Below are 951 nucleotides of genomic sequence, written 5' to 3' on the forward strand. Positions count from 1 at the left end.
GAGCCCCCCCAGAGCCGAAGGGAGCGCTGCCCGAGCCAGAGCCGCAGCCCCGTCCCTACCCACCACAGCACAGCCCCACCGCGCGTTTCGGGAGCGTGGCCCATGGTAAAGTGGACGGAATTTTGCAGTTCGAACCCAATCTGAACTGCTCAGTGAGGAGAGTTTAATGTCTCGGCTTTGCCTTGGAGGGAGATGAAATGTGCATAAAATTACCAGGCGTAATCTCTCGTAACAGGATTATAAACCCTTACAACAGGCAAATCCCGTCAGAGAGCAAATTCTCTTTGGGTGCAGATGTCCCACTTCCCATAAATAACTGCTTTATGTTTTTTCAGCATTCAATCCCTACATGAGATGAGAAATGGTCACCCCAGGGAGCAGGAACCGAGTTACTGCCCCACCGTGCTCCCCCAAACCACAGCTCCCTTACGAGGTGTCTGGGGCACACACACAGGCTCCAGCGCACAGCCAGCACGACTGGGGGTTTAACCCCAAACTGGTCCTTGCAGCTGCTGTCACAGGAGCTGCACCCCACCACACCGCCCCTCCATCAAGAGAGCCCAGGCGCGACAAGAGGTGACAGTACCCAGCCCCAGCGATGGATGGGCTTTGGTGTGAGGGGGCTGCCGAGCTCCCGGCATCCCCACACCTACGGGCTTTGCTGGTGAGACCCGGGGCACGTTAACGTAGCTGAGGATCAAGCCTTGCTGGTCAAGCATTGGTCACGTTTCCAACCTCAGAAACTGCCACAAAGAGGGTGAGACTGGATTTGAAAAGCATAACCTAACGCTGGCTCAACACACGCGCATACAGCCACACTCAAACACACCAGGAACTACAGTCATGGAACCACAGACTGGTTTGGGTGGAAGGGACCTTCCCAGCTCCCCCAGTGCAACCCCTGCAGGGAGCAGGGACATCTGCCCCCAGAGCAGGGGGCTCAGAGCCCCA

The 951-nt window shown here is 57.0% G+C and overlaps 1 protein-coding gene across 1 annotated transcript in view; it reads right to left on the bottom strand.

Moving 5' to 3' along the window:
• Positions 1-951, bottom strand: part of LOC104501939 (polypeptide N-acetylgalactosaminyltransferase 13) — a gene marked incomplete at its 3' end in the record, with an annotated part of 82928 nt that overhangs the window by 26214 nt on the left and 55763 nt on the right. The window lies entirely within an intron of this gene.

The sequence above is a fragment of the Buceros rhinoceros genome, unplaced genomic scaffold (assembly GCF_000710305.1).
Source record: "Buceros rhinoceros silvestris isolate BGI_N320 unplaced genomic scaffold, ASM71030v1 scaffold18191, whole genome shotgun sequence".
Lineage (NCBI taxonomy): Eukaryota > Metazoa > Chordata > Aves > Bucerotiformes > Bucerotidae > Buceros > Buceros rhinoceros.